Below are 19,326 nucleotides of genomic sequence, written 5' to 3'. Positions count from 1 at the left end.
ATAGGCGGTTAAACTATATCTCACATTTGTGGGTTAGTGGCTGCTTCCTGTTTTCATGTACTGTATATATATTGAGCTCTGAGCTACTGTATACCCGGTAGATCTCCATCTGAAGTACCAAGACTGCAACAGACTCTGGACCGTAGCGGGTGGGTGGTGATCTCAATGACAAGCTGTTCTGCTTGAGTGTTTCAGGAGCTAAGTACTACCATATTTGTTTGCCTTAAATAAATGTCTTTTACCATTGTAGATGTGTGTTTTCTTTAACTTTTGAAATTACCTGCAAACATAGGACCTGATTTATCATACCTTCTGATTTATCATACCTTTTCAACTTTTTGCACACGAATGCACAAAATGTGAGCTATTACATAACATCTTGCAACTTTTTTGCACTCTCTTGCGCACAATTTTGTGACTTTTTGTAATTTTACACCACTCACTCCAGTTTTGTAATGTGGGTGGGAAAGTGGGTGTGGTTATCTATCTTAATGAGTTTCACTCCAGATGTATCATTTTTTTTTCAAAAAGGTCGCAAAAAAGTCACAATCTCCATCCAGTAAGAGAGTGGAGTAGGAAAACTGGAGTAGCTTCTTTAGACAAACGTGTTAGGTCTAAGGATAAGACAAAATTATCAAGTAACATGAGACATTTGTTAAATGTGGCATAAATGACTCCAACACAGACTCAAGCCAAACTGACTTCAAATTCCCCCCTCATGATAAATTCCCCCACCCCCCAATAGCACCTTTCTTCCAAAAACACTTGTCCAAGGGGTTGTGTGTATCTGGTATTGTAAATGCAGCTCATTGAAGTGAATGGGGATGAGCTGCAATACCAAACACAACTAGTGGACCAGTGTGGCACTATTTCTCAAGAAATCTGTCATTTTCCTATTAATAGTCAACCCCTTTAACCTACTGCATTACTATAACATGGACCTTCATAACCTTGCCCTAGTGTTCATCTCTACTGCTCTCCAAACAACCACTACTGTCTACTCTACTCTCCTCCTATTTCCTCTATACACATTCCACAGGCCTTCTCAAACATCCCTACTCTTCTCCTTCAAGTCTTTTAATGCAACCCAAAACCCAATTCTGTAGATGAGTTATAATATTCCATAACCTGCAAATATACAATGCCTTGGCTGATGCAATACACATCTTTTATTACCACCAACTGTCTCTATATCCAATCATTGCTGGCCAGTAGTAGCAGAACAATTGTCAATCACTAGACCTTATGCCAACCATACCCGAGAGAGACTCCTATCATCCATGGGATCATTTGTACAAACTATCCCACCAGCAACATAGATGAGCAAATAGGCTGATCAGGGAGCCAGTTTTGCAGTCCAAAAATGCAGTAGACATGGTATACTATACAATGGCAACCAACCAGTAGACCTTAGAACAAGTAAAATAGGTCCAGTAAATTTTTATGTTGGACCACTAAGCTGTTTTCCAGTGGAATTTTAGAAGGAGAAAACCTTCCTCTTTGCAGGTTTGTTCACCATGTCTTAGTAAGGCTACTTTCGCACTAGCGTTTTTGCTGGATCCGGCAGGGTTCAGCAAAAATGCTTCAGTTACTGATAATATAACCATCTGCATCCGTTATGAACGGATCCGGTTGCATTATCTGTAACATAGCTAAGACGGATCCATCATGAACTCCATTGAAAGTCAATGGGGGACGGATCAGTTTTCTATTGCGTCATATTGTGTCAGAGTTAAATGCATCTGTCCCCATTGAAATGCATTGTGGGTCATTATGGATCGGTCTTGCTTTGCATCCCAGGACGGAAAGCAAACCGCAGCATTTGTTTTGTGCTTATAGATTTTATTTGCGGATCTGCAATACACTACGGACGTGTGAATGGACCCTTAGAAAGGAGCTTTTTGAAAGAACATTGATCACTCTCACACATGTAATGTTTAATCCCCCCCCCCCCCCCCCCAAAAAAAAATGTATCACCTTGTTGCTATACCTCTTTGGTCACTTAGACATACATTTTTCATTGGTTATTTTGATATTTAGCATATAAGGGGCGTAGACCCACAGGCTATGGTTAATTTGAAGGACTTACCACATACAGTAGGGAATCCATTGCACACAGATAATTGTCCGCATCTTTAATTCTTAGGCCGACTGACTCCCGTGGCACAGGGGGAGACTATTAATCAATAATCACCTAGCTGGGGACTTTTCCTAAATTGCAGCAATAGGTAATAAAGGGGAATCTAAAACATATTCAGCATCCTTGGTCTCCTGGTAGATCACCAAACTGGAGCTCAATTCAAAACGTAAAAAAAAGATTTATGGCCAAAAAGTTTTCCTATAGTAAATGACTTTGAATCAAAGATTCACTTCATAGCATCACCTACAATGAGCCTCAATGCTTCTTCTAAAGCTAGCGACTTCTTGAGTTTCATATCTCCAGTCCCAGTAAATACATTAGCTGTCTCAATCTTGCATCAACTGCTGAAATTGATGTTCTTTGCAGAGGGTCTAATGCAGTAATTGTTGTCAGAGGCACTTTGTGCCGAACGTCCTAATAGAAAAGGCTGTGCATCTCCAATAATTGAGTAAGTGGTTTATTTTAGTCATGACTGAAATTGTACCCAGCTTGCCTTTCCCTGCCTAAAGAGGGCATATTTCTGAAATGTCATTATGACAGCTATACCTTGTAATGAAGACATACAGAGCCTGGGTATAAATATTTGATGGCGGCATTAAATTACTGCACTCTGCATGTCGGCTTATCATTTTCTCATTCCTGTATACAGGGAAAGAGATGAATTATTAACTAATGGTATGTCCGATAGGACTGCAGCTTTAGGTACAATTCCCCATTCTGTAGGTCACTTTACCTCAGTGTGACCCCAAAATCCATAACCCTGCCAGTAACAGCCATATTACTATGCAGGATACTGTGTCAATCATGGTTAAAGGGGAAGTTCCCCCAATGTACAGTAACTGAAAACTAGAGACATGGCAGAAGATTCAATTGGGGAGGAGGCATTAAATGAGACTTGATACTTTCAGAAAAGACAGGCCAGGACGCTCTAGAAATTGCTGACCCTTTTGCCACAGTCTTGTACATTTTATTGACTAGGATGTACTCTCCAACGAAACACATGCTATAAAGTGGCTTTGACATTAAGGTGGCTAGAAATTATGAAAAATTGGGATTTTTTTTCCAGAAAGTCAATGCCATACAAAATGTGTTGTTAAAAGTTACGGAATGATCCCAAACACCGGACCTAACCAACTTTGGGATTTTCTAGATTCTCCAGAGGTAAGACTATGTCACTGGCTGGTAGAAGATTCGTATACACCTAGACTCAAAGGTTGTGAGGCATTTCAGAGCCACTCCCAATAGTTTCCTTTATTTTATAGTAAAAACATTGGGGCTTGCCCCTTACTATCTATGGTTACAATTCACCCAATAACATTTTCCACATGGAAAAAAAATGACCTATATACCCCCTCATAGTATGCCATATGGAAGTTTTTAGTTTTGAGTGCAAAGCCAAGAATTCCTATCTTTGACTTGTGTTAAAGTAGATTTTAAAGTTATTTTTATTGGTCCTTTCCCTTTAATTAGCATTTGTAAATTTTACCTTTAATTATTGGCATTTTAATATAGTAAATATAAGTACAGAACTTATACTTAGTTTAGCTAGTCAGTGTATATACTGTAAGAGCCGTATTGCACTGTGAAGTTCTGCACACTGGATATCCTGAGGAGTGATCGCTTTTGACCTTGTATGTGAGATGTTTGGCTACTAAAGCGCTACATTTCCTTATACACCCATTCGTGGGATATTCTCAGCATGGTATTGTTATGTATCGTATAAAATTAGAAAATATATCATAATAAGCATTTTATGATTACCATTAGCTTATACTGTACTGCACATAATGAATAATTAAAGGACCGATTGTAATACCAGTATAAATGTATGTAGTTAATTATTGCTTTCGTGCCATGTTGGTTTGCCATGAAGGTATTCCTAGGAAGAGATATCCATCTGGTAATTCAGCACATTCCACCAGGCAAATTACACATTCCATCTGGTTAACATTTAGGAAGCTAACTCAGGTCATTCAGGTCACCTGACCAGTGGTCATGGGTGGTGTGACCTTCACAAACCTAAATATTAAGCACGTCAACACTGACTGAAACTTTATGGTCCATGTAAAATAGTTACATTGGTTTTACTAAAGTATCAGAGCAAGAATTTCCTGAAGCCAGGTTAGATGCCTCATCTGTGGAGTGGAGCCATGCACTGCCCAGAATTTCCCGATTATTTGAGACTCCTGGCTTGGCTGAAAAGGGGCGTCCCAGTCAGGGTGTTGGCCTGGATGTTTTATACTGAAACCACATAATTGGTGATGTATTTTATTTTACTACCTGTATGTAGTTAGGAGTCTAGTTGTAGTGTTGGTTTGTATGTTGTGAGTTAAGCCTTCATGCTCAATTATATGTTTTGTTTAATCTAATCCTTATTCATTGCAAGACTCCTACAATAAAGGAACTATTATTATTATTATTAGTATTATTATCTACTGTGTTGTGAACATTTCTTCTGGTTATCCTGCGGGTTAGGAAAACATTACTAAGGCTACATTTACATGATGAGAAAAACAGCCAATAAAAAAGCCAAAGGGGCCATTTTTGACTCTGCTTTTTTCACTGATGTCTTTCTGAGAAACAGCCATTAATAACGATCTCCTTCAATTATACAGGAGCTGTGAAAACGGACAAAATAGGACAATTACTATTTTTTTTATGGTCGTTTTTCAAAAAAGAGCTGTTTTGAATAAGGGTCCATTCACAGGTCCGCAGTGTTTTGAGGATCCGCAAAACACTGGGCCGGCACCCCAATAGAAATGCCTATTCTTGTCCGCAGCTGCGGACAATAATAGGACATGCTATATTTTTTTGCGGAGCAGCGGACCGGAAGTTCAGGGCCGCGGACGGGAAATGCGGATGCGGACAGCACACTGTGTGCTGTCCGCATCTTTTCCGTCCCTATTGAAAATGAATGGGTCTGCACTCGTTCAGCATAATTGCGGAACGGATCCGGACCCAAAGTGCAGACGTCTGAATGAAGCCTAGCACCCATATTTCCATTGTTCTTAAAATGGCAGTTTTTTTTTACTGTCGTGTGAATGTAGCCATCGATCTTATATATAACAGATGTTGAACACTAGTTATATGACTACTGTTTAGATCCAGATCACAGTTTCCCATACAGGCAATGGCTTCACCTGCCTCATGCCCCTTACAGAGGTTTAATACCCTTTTCACACCACAGTGGCCAATGGTGCCTACCCTGAACTACCGCTGATCATGGACAATTAGATGCTCAGGTCTGTATTACACTGGCCAAAGGTCAGCCAGATCATCGCTAAAAATCGTTAATAGGAACACTTGATGATCTGCCTGTGTAAAGGTGCTGACAATTACCTGATGAATGAGCAGACGCAGGCAAAAAAAAATCATTGTTTGCTGGCAGCAGATCGTGCTGTCTAACTATGCTCTGATAACAGAAAATAATGATTATGTTTAGGGACGAGCAATGGCATTAACGATCGCTCCTCCCCGTACTGTGGAGGAGATCGCTGCATGTAAATACAGAGATCTCCTTAACTAACGAGCAGGCGCTTGCCGGGAAGGAACGCTTCCTTCTTGATAATCGTGAGTCTCATTTGCCAGTGTAATACAGCCCTTATAGTGGATCAATGGCTAATTCATTCATGCTTATATTTCCAAAAACTTTCTACAGTCATAAATTTGTACAAAAGCAAAATGTCTAGTTTAAAATGGTAGCAGACTATAGATGGAGAATATTAGGAGATTATAGTTACACCTGGTTCCTCAGAGAAGCCAAAAAGCCCACATTCACAGTATATTGTCACCAAAATATACAGAAAATGGCGGGTTCGGCTCACAGTCTAATGTGTGTGGGGAGCTCCCAATTCTTCCCTAACAGATGATGTCGGGGAAAATAAGGATCGTGCGAAAGGAATATTTTTACCTGATCATTTTGGTCCCTCAGGAGATAAGCCGCTACTAGTAATGTCTGGCAGCGGTTTTCTTCTCTCTCCCCATTGACAACACTAACCCGTTTAGCCAAACCGAACTCGGGGAAGCCGAGAGGGAGTTGGGAGAAATAGCTGTCTGAACAACAGCTATTGAATGTGAATGGCCAGCTAAAGATATTTCTGCCACATACTACAGGCACGGTGCATTTTACATCTGGGCCTAGGAGTTTCAAGTTATGTCTCTGGTGTACCGTAGCAAGAGTCTGGTAGAGCCAGGAATGTAGCTAAAGGGAAAGCAGAGGTAGTACTGCCAAGGCCCTAGTGGCTGAGGGGGCTAAAAGGCACATATGAAGACACAATTATTATAAATGACACGTGGTGGGGGAAGCTGGTATATATTTTACCTCGGGGGCCCAGGAGTTTCATACCATACTTCTAGTAAAACCTAAGGCTGCCAAAAGTTTAAAAAAATATATAAAACAATAAATTAAGAAACTTTAAAAACTGTTTTAATCCAAAATTAATAACTTTTGGTCTACAGCTTCAAAGCAAAGGTTTGGTGTACTTTGGCTGGTCACGTAAGCTCTGCTTTGTGGGTGGCCCATGGTAATCTAGGTAAACTTTTTTTTAAACAATTTTGAAGCCAAGAAAAGGCTAGGCAGGAAGCCACTATGACTATGTTGCCCAAAGGCATTACATGGGTTTTCTGGGACTAGAATATTGATGTCCTTTCAGGATAGCACTGCTTCCTCTTCTTAGGCCAGTGGCATCAAGTTCATCAGTCATATATGCATATCAGTTCCATTCAGGTGAATTGGTCTGAGCTGCAATATGATGCACAATCACTATACCTATACAATGTATGGAGCTGTGCTTGGTGTGCTGTGAGGAGGCTGCAACACTCACTAGAGTGCCTGGTGTCAGAACGCCACTGATCTAAAAATGTATGACTTATCCCGAGGAAACCCTAATTGGTTGTTATAACTAGTGTTGAGCGAAGCATGCTTTGGATCATAGATCTGAAGTTGCATCATTTAAAACTTTGACCCGTCTCTGTACAGCATTCAAATGTATGTGCTTTGCGGAGAAGAAATTCATTACGTCTAACGTCTTGCAAAACTTTGCTAAATAACTTTGGACTTTGATTATTCAAATTGAAAACCATTTTAAAACTGGGATCCAAAGTTGGCTTCGGTACCAACTGGTACCTCGTGACCAGTGTTCCCACTAAGCTGCGCAGGTGCGCGGCCGCACAGCAATTATAGTGCCCCCGCTTACAAGTTTTTAAAGTCCACTCAGCGCTCACCCTGTTGGCAAAATGCCCCGATTTATTTCTCCTACGTCCTACGACTACAGGATGTTCCGACCAGAAGAGGAGGACTGAGCACACAGAAGCAGGGCGAGGTAACATGAAGGTGGTGGCGCCATCTTAGAGGCTAGAGTGAGTCTTTAATAAGTGTGGTGTTTTTCTTCTCCGTTCAGCTCAGGGTAAATATATGAGGAGAGGAAGTGTCAGGCTGTCGCCTTAGCACCAGCAATGAGAGTTAGAATGCACTCAGCAGTACTACACCGGCTAGCACTAGAATGATGGCCCCCTTATTGTATATAGTGATATGGGCTACGATGGAATAACCTGGGCGTCTCCTCTCCTATACATAATTTTTTAACTATAGCTGGTATAAGTTATACATCTTGCAGTTATATGGACCATGATGCTAGTATGACCTAGGTATTTGCCTGTATTATACGGGAGATGCCCACTTGCCCAGGTTATACCAGCATGGTTCATATCGTTGTATACAAGAATATGTATATCTTTATTTAGAAGTGTTGCACTGCTTTATTGGAAGTGTGTCAGGTGAAGCTAGCAGCTCAGGTCTTATAGTTCAAGCGGCAAATTAATCAGAGGGGTCGCCTTTAAAACAATATTTTAGCAGGTTGCTCGGCCTAGGTTATATCCCTACATAAGCTAGTCGTGGTGAGATGAGAGAACCCTAACAGGCTGTATTCCGGGCACCCGTCCTTAAAAGGACGACCCACACCCGCTGGAACCTCGGATCTATTGCTGCTAAACCCTTACAAGTAAAGTTTCTTCCTCAAAGATGTCGGACACGTTTCACCACAATGAGTAGTGGTTCTTCAGGGACATAGAATGAAACGCCGGGGCGCCAAGTGCAGTGGCAGCGCTCCCGCACGTATATAAGGCAGTGGCAACGAACTGGTTCAAAGTGTCTCTTTTTATAGCGTCTCAACCCAGCCCACCTGGTTAATTAACCAATGGTTGCTGGGTGAGCGCTTTTAGAGCACCTCCCCCTAATACGTCATGTCATCCAGGGTAGACGCGCACGTGTATTGGGCCGTTACCTTGAAGCTCGCCCAGTCAGCAGCGCTCTGTCTTAAACCGGAAGTGACGTTGGTGGGTGGCGTCTCGGTTGCGATGGGGATCTATCACCGCGTCCCCGGCAGGTCCTTGCAGGCTGAAGGTAAAAACACTTGGTACATGCGTCCACAGACGCGAGCAAAGAGATCAACAATCAAAGTTTACATTATGTGTAGTCTGGAGGGTGCACACGAGCACTCACTCCCAAAACTCCCATTCAAACAATTCCAGGATCAGACGATTCCAGGAATAAATACTGTAGGTTTGCAGGATTTAAGGTCCTTGCAGGTCACAGGTTCCTTTGTATATATAGATCACTTGCTACGTTTACAGTAATCCAGAGTGATAGAGGGCAGTAAGATGCTACAGCTTGAGTAACAATTATCGATTATAGCCCTTGAAGGGGGCAGATTTAAATAAATCTTCTGCCTTCAATACACCCTGGTTTAGCAGAATGGGCAATTTGAGAGATCCAGGCGCATTCTGGCAGGAGCAGATAATGGATTATGGCTAGATATTTACAAAAAAGGCTTATATGAAATGAATTCATTCAAGCCTTGCGGTGTCACAGAATTTAGCCTATATGTCCACTTTGTTTCGGCTCGCAGGATCATCTTGTCCCAATCTCCACCTCTCTTTGGTTTGGGGACATGTTGTATTCCTATAAACTTAAGGCAGCTGGTATTGCCTCTATGGTGTTGTACAATGTGGCGTGCCACTGATGTGTCTTTTTCATTCAAGACATCATTCACGTGGTCCCTTACGCGTCTCCTGAATTCACGTTTTGTCTTGCCCACATAATCTAGTGGGCAAGTACATTGGGCCAGGTACACCACACCAGTAGTGAGACAGTTTATAAAGTCTCTGATGGTGTATTCTTTGTTGTTATGGGAGCATGTGAATGTTTTAGTTTTTTTTATATGGCCACAAGCAGTGCAACTGCCACATTTAAAAGTTCCCATGGGTTTTCTAGAGAGCCAGTTTCCTGGTCTCCCTGGTGGTTGAAAATGGCTATTAACCAGTCTGTCTCTCAGACTACGCCTCTTTCTAAAGGTGATCTGTGGGTATGATCCTAGAACCTTATCTAGATCTGGGTCCGCTTTTAGGATATCCCAGTGTCTAGATAGGACACGTTTTATTGCCTGATGTCCACTGTCAAAGGTGCCAATAATCCGGATATTGTTCTGATCCATAGTGCCTATTGATCTCTGTTTTTTAGGGATGAGGAGTTGATCCCGCTTCTCGCTGCATGCAGATTCATAAGCTGTGCGTAGAATTTCATCGGGATAACCTCTCTCCCTAAATCTGACTCTTAAATCTGCTGCCTGTTTTTTTAATTTTTTCATTGTTGAACAATTCCTCCGAAGTCTGAAGTATTGGCCCTTGGGGATTCCCTTGCGTAAAGGGAATGGGTGAGCACTGTCCCAACGGAGGAGGCTGTTGCCAGCAGTGCTTTTACGGTACACAGAGGTGACAATGCTCTGGTTTATTCCTCTTTCGATCAATACATCAAGAAATGGTAGTACATTTTTTCCGCATGTTGATGTAAATTTGAGGCCTAGGTCATTGTCATTGATGGTCATAACAAAATCTGCAAAAGATTCCTCCGTACCCCTCCATAGGACGAACACGTCATCTATGAACCTCAGCCAAAGAACTACCCTGTCTTGCCACATTTCCAATGCTTCAGACCCTATGTAATTGGCCTCCCACCAGCCCAGGAGTAGATTTGCGTACGACGGCGCACAAGAACTGTCCATCGCGGTACCCCTGAGCTGGTGGTAGTGGCGGTCGTCAAAGACAAAGTAGTTCTTTGTAAGGCTGAAGTTCAAAAGATCCAGGACAAATTTATTATGTGCTATCAATCTATTGTCACGCATTGATAGATAGTATTCCACCGAATTCAGGCCCAGGTCATGTCTGATGGAACTATAAAGCGCCTCGACATCTATGGATGCAAAGATCATTGAGTCATCCAGACAAATGCTATTCAATTTCATGAGGAGGTCAGAGGTATCTCGTATGTAGGATGGCAATGCTGTAACGAGTGGCTGAATGATCCTGTCCACATAGATGCCTACATTTTGCCCAATCCCTGATACTATCGGGCGTCCTTTAAGGGGACTAATGCCCTTATGTATTTTGGGTAGGGAGTAAAAAGTAGCCGTGACCGGGTGGTGTGGCAAGAGAAAAGCCATCTCTGCCTCACTGATCAATTTATTTTGAAATCTTTTATTGAGGATATCTTTCAGTTCAAGGAGGTACATAGGGCCAGGGTCTTTTGGTAGGAGTTCATATGACTCTCTATTATTCAAAATGTCTAAACACATTTTTTTGTATTTCCCTGTGTTCATTAGGACTAGATTGCCCCCTTTGTCCGAGGCTTTTATTACCACATTCCGGTCTTTTTCTAACGTTTTAAGGGCCTGATATTCATTTTCATTTAAATTGTTCCTGCCTCTGATAGCTTGGATTTGCTCCACGTCTCTAGAAACTAATTTATAAAAAATGGATATATTTGAATCTGGTAGAGGGGGTGGCATTTGTGTGCTCTTTAGTTTTAGCTGTGTGAATGGGCCCTCGGCCCTATCTTTTTCACCATCCTCTAGCAGATTCACAACTGCCATGGTCGCTTCAAGTTCCTGGGCATTCATATTTAATTCCTCGCACTTCTTTTTATTTTGTAGAGCGAAGTGCTTATGCCAGAGCAATTTCCTTACAAAGAGGGCTATATCTTTACACCACTCAAAAGTGTCATGTGGGGCTGTGGGGACAAAGGATAGACCCTTATTTAGAAGGGAGATTTCATCGGACCTAGGCCTCAAATTTACATCAACATGCGGAAAAAATGCACTACCATTTCTTGATGTATTGATCGAAAGAGGAATAAACCAGAGCATTGTCACCTCTGTGTACCGTAAAAGCACTGCTGGCAACAGCCTCCTCCGTTTGGACAGTGCTCACCCATTCCCTTTACGCAAGGGAATCCCCAAGGGCCAATACTTCAGACTTCGGAGGAATTGTTCAACAATGAAAAAATTCAAAAAACAGGCAGCAGATTTGAGAGTCAGATTTAGGGAGAGAGGTTATCCCGATGAAATTCTACGCACAGCTTATGAATCTGCATGCAGCGAGAAGCGGGATCAACTCCTCATCCCTAAAAAACAGAGATCAATAGGCACTATGGATCAGAACAATATCCGGATTATTGGCACCTTTGACAGTGGACATCAGGCAATAAAACGTGTCCTATCTAGACACTGGGATGTCCTAAAAGCGGACCCAGATCTAGATAAGGTTCTAGGATCATACCCACAGATCACCTTTAGAAAGAGGCGTAGTCTGAGAGACAGACTGGTTAATAGCCATTTTCAACCACCAGGGAGACCAGGAAACTGGCTCTCTAGAAAACCCATGGGAACTTTTAAATGTGGCAGTTGCACTGCTTGTGGCCATATAAAAAAAACTAAAACATTCACATGCTCCAATAACAACAAAGAATACACCATCACTACTGGTGTGGTGTGGTGTACCTGGACCAATGTACTTGCCCACTAGATTATGTGGGCAAGACAAAACGTGAATTCAGGAGACGCGTAAGGGACCACGTGAATGATGTCTTGAATGAAAAAGACACATCAGTGGCACGCCACATTGTACAACACCATGGAGGCAATACCAGCTGCCTTAAGTTTATAGGAATACAACATGTCCCCAAACCAAAGAGAGGTGGCGATTGGGACAAGATGATCCTGCGAGCCGAAACAAAACGGACATATAGGCTAAATTCTGTGACACTGCAAGGCTTGAATGAATTCATTTCATATAAGCCTTTTTTGTAAATATCTAGCCATAATCCATTATCTGCTCCTGCCAGAATGCGCCTGGATCTCTCAAATTGCCCATTCTGCTAAACCAGGGTGTATTGAAGGCATAAGTTTTATTTAAATCTGCCCCCTTTAAGGGCTATAATCGATAATTGTTACTCAAGCTGTAGCATCTTACTGCCCTCTATCACTCTGGATTACTGTAAACGTAGCAAGTGATCTATATATACAAAGGAACCTGTGACCTGCAAGGACCTTAAATCCTGCAAACCTACAGTATTTATTCCTGGAATCGTCTGATCCTGGAATTGTTTCAATGGGAGTTCTGGGAGTGAGTGCTTGGGTGCACCCTCCAGACTACACATAATGTAAACTTTGATTGTTGATCTCTTTGCTCGCGTCTGTGGACGCATGTACCAAGTGTTTTTACCTTTAGCCTGCAAGGACCTGCCGGGGACGCGGTGATAGATCCCCATAGCAACCGAGACGCCACCCACCAACGTCACTTCCGGTTTAAGACAGAGCGCTGCTGACTGGGCGAGCTTCAAGGTAATGGCCCAATACACGTGCGCGTCTGCCCTGGATGACATGACGTATTAGGGGGAGGTGCTCTAAAAGCACTCACCCAGCAACCATTGGTTAATTAACCAGGTGGGCTGGGTTGAGACGCTATAAAAAGAGACACTTTGAACCAGTTTGCTGCCACTGCCTTATATACGTGCGGGAGCGCTGCCACTGCACTTGGCGCCCCGGCGTTTCATTCTATGTCCCTGAAGAACCACTACTCATTGTGGTGAAACGTGTCGGACATCTTTGAGGAAGAAACTTTACTTGTCAGGGTTTAGCAGCAATAGATCCGAGGTTCCAGCGGCTGTGGGTCGTCCTTTTAAGGACGGGTGCCCGGAATACAGCTTGTTAGGGTTCTCCCAGCTCACCACGACTAGCTTATGTAGGGATAGAACCTAGGCCGAGCAACCTGCTAAAATATTGTTTTAAAGGCGACCCCTCTGATTAATTTGCCGCTTGAACTATAAGACCTGAGCTGCTAGCTTCACCTGACACACTTCCAATAAAGCAGTGCAACACCAGCATTGTTTTAATATGTGTCACAATATTCTAAATATAGATAAAATAAAAGTTATGTTTTAAATACCTACAACAAGGCACACTCAGTTCAATAGTTAAAATTCAAAGACACCTCTGAGTAATTATACACTGGGCCACGACTATTGACCTTCTGACCCTGAGTATTCTTTTCATTAGTAATAAGCTAACTATAACGCTTATGGCAGGTTTTCTTACAACTAGCCCAGACTTGGAAGCATGGGCAACAGAAGGAAAATGTGTTTTCTCTGAAATTGATTACGTTCAAACCTCCTCTTCAAATAGTATAAAAAATGTCTTCAAGGATCTGACAAAGGCCTATAAAGACCTGATAGTATCTTGGTGGGAGATAAAATCCCTAGAACACTATTTAAAAGAAAACATTGTTCCAAAAGGTCTTAGAATAAATCTTACTCCAGCTGATAGACTTAGAAATACCACTCTGATTAAAAAGTGGGAAGAGGAAGCCACAGCTAGTTCACATAGATTTATGCGGCTCCTCCTAGAAGAAGAAAAAGTGAACCTTGACTCCAAACAAAGAAAGGTTAATAGCCTCAGGGAGCAAGCACTTAAATTTAAAGACGAGGCACAATTTCAGAAAAAAGAGGAATATCTTCAAAATACTGTAGATAGGTTCCAGTATATGATCAGGGAACGTAAACATCAACAATACCTCAGAGACTCCACTGAATTCAAAGAGAACAGAGCGTATTTATTCCTCAATAAAATCATACAAAGAAAGGCACAAAGTGAAATATCATCATCAGAAGCTGAGGGTTCAGAAACTGAACAGAATAGGACAAATAAAGGGAGAGGACAGAGAAATAGAGGCAAGGGAGGTAGAGGACAGACAAGAGCAGGCTACAGAAAAGGAAGTTATCAAACATGCAGTTCAACGGACCCCTCATCCTCTGCATCTTCATCCACTTTTTTAGCCCAACCCCCCAAGCAGGCTCCTTACCAACTCAGGAACAAAGTATAGGGGGGTCCCTAGCTACAAATAAGAATAAAATGGAAATTATCAACCTTTCCGCTCATGTACTGTCCTCCGATGGGTCTATCCTTTGTCCCCACAGCCCCACATGACACTTTTGAGTGGAGTAAAGATATAGCCCTCTTTGTAAGGAAATTGCTCTGGCATAAGCACTTCGCTCTACAAAATAAAAAGAAGTGCGAGGAATTAAATATGAATGCCCAGGAACTTGAAGCGACCATGGCAGTTGTGAATCTGCTAGAGGATGGTGAAAAAGATAGGGCCGAGGGCCCATTCACACAGCTAAAACTAAAGAGCACACAAATGCCACCCCCTCTACCAGATTCAAATATATCCATTTTTTATAAATTAGTTTCTAGAGACTTGGAGCAAATCCAAGCTATCAGAGGCAGGAACAATTTAAATGAAAATGAATATCAGGCCCTTAAAACGTTAGAAAAAGACCGGAATGTGGTAATAAAAGCCTCGGACAAGGGGTGTTGTGGAATCATATATATTAAATGTATACTTGCTTGCATTATAACTAACAGTTTGCTTAACAAAATGGCCCCTGACCAAACTGCCAACTCCCTTACTAATCCCTTACTAAACACTTCTGACTTCTGCTATTGTGATGTGATACGTGATACGTGTCATATGTGACCATTGGTTAAATAATGTGACAATGAGATCAATTAGCTGAGTCATAAAGTTCCCCTTTTGCTCTATATAAACCCTTGTATCCCGAGTAATAAACGGAACATCTAGCATTGACTTCACTGTGACAGTCTGTGTGTAATTTCTCTCGCCGTACATATGCCTACCATTTGATACCGATTCGGAGCAGTACATCAACCTAGCCTGACTATTGAATCAGAACCAGAATCAGAACATTTGGCGCCCAATGTGGGGCTACCTACGTGGGGCTACCTAAGTATGTGTCCTTCACCCCCCAGCAGTTGTTCACCATAGTGAACCTCATGCCAGACCCAGATACGCACCCTATGCCTTTTTACAGAAAATTGTCACAAGTATATCAAACATACGGGTGTACTTGGTCAGACTTGCAAAGTATTGTAGAAAATAAGACTGGCGAATATTCTTCACTTATAATGGATCATATACGCCAACCAGAGCTTCCTGGAGCGAATTTTGACACTCGTGATCCAGAATCCGGCGACCATTTCATTCGACAATTGTATAAATGGGCCAAGGATAAATTAGCAGAACAATCCACCACCCTGCAAGATATGGTACAGGATAAAGCAGAGTCAGTAGAGAAGTTTGTTCAGAGAGTTAGACAAACCAATAAGGATATGGGATTCAGTCCAAATGAACCTGTGCACCTGAGACTTCTGGCCCGATCATTTGTAGATGGCCTTAGGCCAGACCTGAACAAAGCTCTTGTTACCTGCCGCCCAGAATGGAAATCATTAACCTTAGAAATCTTAGAACAAGTTGCAAAAGGGCTGGAGAGCAATACCAAGAAAACCCGCACAGCAGTTATGGCTGTCATGGCAGGGGGAGAAGGAGAGGAGAGGCCCCCACCCCGTGTCTGTTATGGGTGCGGCAAGCCAGGACACATAAAGAGAAACTGCCGCTCCAGACATCTGTGGCCAGCAGCCCAGAGCCAAAGAGGAACTCCTCCTCCATGGCCAGCTCCATCCCAATAGGACATTGGCAAACCAGTGTTGCTGGGAGGGCACACTCCGTGTATGGCAGTCTCTGCCCCTCCTGCTGGCCCCGCCCCTCGAATCACCCTCGATGTGGCAGGGAAGGAACTCTCATTCCTTGTAGACACTGGTGCAGCCCGCAGTGTGTTATGTGAGACTGCCATACTCCCTTCCTGTCTCACAGATATACATTTACCCTGCTCTGGTTTAGAAGGGGTCACCCAGCACAACCTTGTTACTAAGCCTCTCCTGATTACTCCCTCCACTAAGTCCCAAGGCCAATCCCCACAATTGCATCTATCCACTTGAGTAATGTCACAATTTGTTGTAAGCCAGACATGCCCTTTTAATTTATTAGGTTCAGATTTTCTTCAGAAAATCCGGGCCAACATTCAATTCAAAGAAAATGGTACAGTTGTCCTAGGTACAGCACTGTGTCCTGAAGAAACCTGCCTCATGATGGCATTAACAGCCCAGCCCTCTGAATTACCCGAACAAGGGGATACGTTACAAAGCATTTTGCACCTCATCCCTGATACCCTTTGGACTAAAGGTCCCCAGGACATTGGGCGTCTCAAGGTCCCGCCAGTCATTGTAACCTTGAAGAATCCCAACTTACTACCATACAGAGCTCAATATCCTCTCTCCATTTCCCAGAGAGATGCTATCACTCTCCAGATACAGGCTCTTCTCACAAATGGGGCTATCAAAATTACCACTTCACCGTGTAACACGCCCTTATATCCAGTCAAAAATAAAAGGGAAAAAGGACAGCCTCCTGTATATCGCATGGTCCAATACCTCAGAGCAATCAATGAAGCTACGGTCTTTGAAACGCCCATTGTTCCAAATCCCCACACCTTGCTTGCTAGCATTCCTCCTACGGCCACTATCTTCACAGTCATTGATCTGGCAAATGCCTTTTTCTCTGTCCCATTGCATGATGACTCCCAATTTCTCTTTGCTTTTACACATGATGGAAAACAATACACCTGGACGGTTTTGCCTCAAGGAGCTCAAAATAGTCCTTCCTGCTTTAGCAAAGCAATGGCTTCCATCTTACACCCATGGCAAGCAGATCACCCTGAGGTGGAACTCTTACAATATGTGGATGATTTACTTCTTTGTGCTGACTCACACGCCGTCTGCCTGGACTCATCTACCTCACTTCTTCAATTCCTGGCAGATGCTGGGTGCAAAGTCTCACGTTCCAAATTGCAGTTGTGTCTTCCAAAAGTTGTTTTCCTAGGCCACTGCGTCTCACAAGGCAGTAAGCATCTTACGGATGCCAGAAAGAAAGCAGTCTCAGACATCCCACTGCCAGATACCCCTCACCAACTGCAGACCTTTCTGGGACTAATTTCGTACTGTAGGCCATGGATCCCTGATGCATCCGTTCTGATGTAACCACTGTATGACTGCATACCCCGTGTTGCTACTGTTCCTTTCCAAATGACTGCAGAGGCCATAGAAGCATTCGAATCTCTCAAACAAGCCATTATCACTGCCCCAGCTCTTGGCATTCCTAACTATAAACTTCCCTTCCGCCTTTATGTCATGGAACGTCAGGGTCATGCTACATGAGTTCTCACCCAGAGCCATGGGGGTCGTAATAGACCTCTAGGTTACTTCTCAAAACGTCTAGACCCTGTAGCCAGAGCCACCCCTTCCTGTGTCAGGGCCGTTCATGCTGCTAGTTCTCTTCTGAACGCCACCGCTGACATTATCCTAGGACACCCCCTCACCATCATGGCTCCTCATGACATCTCGGCTATCCTTCAACAGACACAACCTAAACACCTCACTGCACAGCGCCACCTCAGGCTTCAGTGTAGTCTGCTTTTACCAGGTAATGTCACCATTCAGAGATGCCACATCCTCAACCCGGCTGCACTCCTTCCTCTCCCAAGGGGGGAGTATACTGCAGAAAGAGATTCTGTGGATTTTATTGATTTACAAGCAGAAGAGGATCTCCAGGAAGAGGAATTATGGACAGCTACTGCCTCACCTAATGAGGAACCAGATCATGATTGCATTACAATGACGGAAGCTGAAGTGGGAACAGCACCATCAATACAAGATACTCCTTTGCAAAACCCACATTGGACACTGTTTGTGGATGGGTCAAGGTATGCCAATGACAAAGGGAAATTCCATACAGGCATGGCAGTCACTAGTGAGTACGAAGTGCTGTGTGCAAGACAATTACGCCCAGACCAGTCAGCACAAGAGGCTGAACTCATAGCCCTTACTGAGGCCTGCCTCATAGCGAAAGACTCCACTGCCAACATCTACACAGACTCCAGATATGCCTTTGGAGTAGTTCATGATTTTGGAGTAATATGGAAGGCCAGAGATTACATTACAGCCGCAGGAACTCCAATTAAACATGCTTTAGCAGTAGAGGCCTTAATGGCTGCACTACTACTGCCCACCAAAGTGGCAGTAATTAAAGTAAAGGCGCATACCCGTGCTGACACACCAGAAGCCAAAGGAAATGCTCTGGCTGACCAAGCAGACAAACAGGCAGCAATGGAAAAGGAAGTAGCACAGCCAGATAAAATCATGCTGGCACAAAAGGATCTCAAACAACAAGAAGTATCATGGGATCTACTGAAACAGATGCAGAAGCAAGCCACTCGCTCAGAAAAAGAAACCCGGCTAAAAGAGTCAGCCCTTGAAGAAGAATCCGGACTTTGGACACAAGGGAAGAAAGTGTGCTTGCCTAGAGCGCTCTATCCTATCATTGCCTCTGTGGCCCATGGACCCACTCATCAATCTAAGACAATAATGAAGGAGCTCATCGATAAAATATGGGTAGCCCCAAGAATCACCCCTGTTTTGGTGAAATATGTCCAGTCATGTCTAATCTGTGCCCAATGCAATCCCGGTAGGACTGAGCCTACGCACAAAAGATGTCTCCCAAAAGCCTTATACCGCTTCCAGAGGATCCAGATCGATCATATCCAGATGCCAATGTGCCAAGGGTTTCAATATGTGCTAGTAGTGGTAGACATGTTCTCTGGGTGGCCAGAAGCCTACCCCGGCCGAAATCAGACAGCCACAACTACTGCTAAGAAATTGATACAGGAAACTGTCTGTAGGTAGGGGGTACCTGAGGTCATTGAGAGTGATCAGGGCCCAGCATTCACTGCTAACCTAACCCAAGAGGTCTGGAAGATAATAGGGTCACATCTGGCATTCCACACCCCCTACAGACCCCAAAGTAGTGGCAAGGTCGAAAGACTGAATGGGGTATTAAAGTCAAAAATGCTAAAGATGACTAGGGAAAGAGGGCTCAACTGGGTTCAG

At 43.2% G+C, this 19,326-nt stretch overlaps 1 protein-coding gene and 1 long non-coding RNA gene across 2 annotated transcripts in view; one reads left to right on the top strand and one right to left on the bottom strand.

The window, feature by feature from the left end:
* BICD1 (BICD cargo adaptor 1) overlaps positions 1-19,326 on the bottom strand; it is a 381,554-nt gene that overhangs the window by 347,740 nt on the left and 14,488 nt on the right.
* LOC121006078 lies at positions 2,754-18,911 on the top strand. Its single transcript, XR_005780016.1, has 3 exons — positions 2,754-2,781; positions 9,544-9,554; positions 18,235-18,911. It is a non-coding gene; the product is annotated as an uncharacterized LOC121006078 (long non-coding RNA).

The sequence above is a fragment of the Bufo bufo genome, chromosome 1 (genome assembly GCF_905171765.1).
Source record: "Bufo bufo chromosome 1, aBufBuf1.1, whole genome shotgun sequence".
In the NCBI taxonomy this organism is placed as follows: domain Eukaryota; kingdom Metazoa; phylum Chordata; class Amphibia; order Anura; family Bufonidae; genus Bufo; species Bufo bufo.
The sequence above is the reverse complement of the archived record's forward strand: the minus strand, read 5'-3'. Positions and strand labels throughout refer to the sequence as shown.